The 1171-nt window shown below is 68.0% G+C and overlaps 1 protein-coding gene across 1 annotated transcript in view; it reads right to left on the bottom strand.

Annotated features, from left to right (window-relative positions):
• LOC102245431 (chromosome unknown open reading frame, human C1orf159) overlaps positions 1–1171 on the bottom strand; it is a 10384-nt gene that overhangs the window by 3580 nt on the left and 5633 nt on the right. The window lies entirely within an intron of this gene.

Below are 1171 nucleotides of genomic sequence, written 5' to 3'. Positions count from 1 at the left end.
CAGCCCCTCCACGGGGTCCCACATACTCCAACCCCCCCACACCCGCCAGCCGCCACCAGCAGCCAGCTCTGCCCGGCCAGTGGCCGATGGACAGCCCGTCTTGCCAGCTGCACCCTTCAGGGCAGGGATCGGGTCCTTCACTGTGATTATTTCTTAACACCCTCAGCACTCAGCACGGAGGCTGAGCAAACACATGCCGACCGACCCCGAGTGCAGTGCTGGCCACGGCCGAGCTGGGGACAGCCACAGGCCTGGCCCCTCTCAATGCCCTTCCAGACGTTTCACCCACGGAGGGGTCAGCGAGGGAGGCCTTGCTGCTGTGGCTCCCAGTGAGGGCAGGGCCCCAACGGGAACATGGGCGCAGCCGTGACCAGTGCCAGCTCCCACGCGCCGTGCTGGGCCGGCTTCTTGTGAACATGGGGAGCTCTGTTCCTTCCCCTGGCGTTTCGGGGGGAGGGCCGTGGGGAGGCCGCGGTATTCGCTCCAGGGTCGGCTGCAGGAGGCCCAGGAGGGGCCTGGCGCCACCACGACGCTCCCAAGAAGCCCGCTGTGCGGTGGGTGCAGGGCAGCCCCGAGGGAGCCAGGACCGCGACCACATGCTGAAGGAGTGAGGCCGACTCAGGGGCCAACAGGCCCTCTGGACACACCTGGCCCTGCCTCGCGGGGGGGAGGGGAGGGGGGGTGGCCGGTCCCAGCAGGGCCAGGCCTCTCCAGAGATCGGGGCCTTGAGGACAGAGGGTTCACCCAGATCTACCGACACCGCGGCGCAGTCGATGGCGAGTCCTCAGCTTTAAAAGGTCCCACCACACAGCCTAGAAGACGCTCCGTGGCATCGCAGCCCCGCTGAGCGCACGCGAGCAGCCAGCCAGCGGCGAGCGAGCCGGTGACCTCTGGCAGCAGGGGTGACGCACAAGTCGTCTTCGGAGAACTAACCAGTGTGGCTGCGGCTCCGCCTGCTCACGGCGGAGGTGCACGTGCCTGGAACTGGACGCAGTCTCGAGCTTCCCGTCCACCCGTATCTGCCTCAGCTTCCACGCGGGCGTTTCCCGTTCTCTCCCACCCTGACGAGGGGTCACTAAGAACTAGACCTGCCCTGGCTGAGCCCCGGGAACGGAGCCGGACGCCCCGAAGTCCTGGACGGTCACGCGTGGACAGCCTTCCCGCCTGCAGG

Source organism: Myotis brandtii, unplaced genomic scaffold (assembly GCF_000412655.1).
Source record: "Myotis brandtii unplaced genomic scaffold, ASM41265v1 scaffold334, whole genome shotgun sequence".
In the NCBI taxonomy this organism is placed as follows: Eukaryota; Metazoa; Chordata; class Mammalia; order Chiroptera; family Vespertilionidae; genus Myotis; species Myotis brandtii.
Note: the sequence above shows the minus strand (reverse complement) of the source record. Positions and strands in the feature narration are given on the sequence as shown.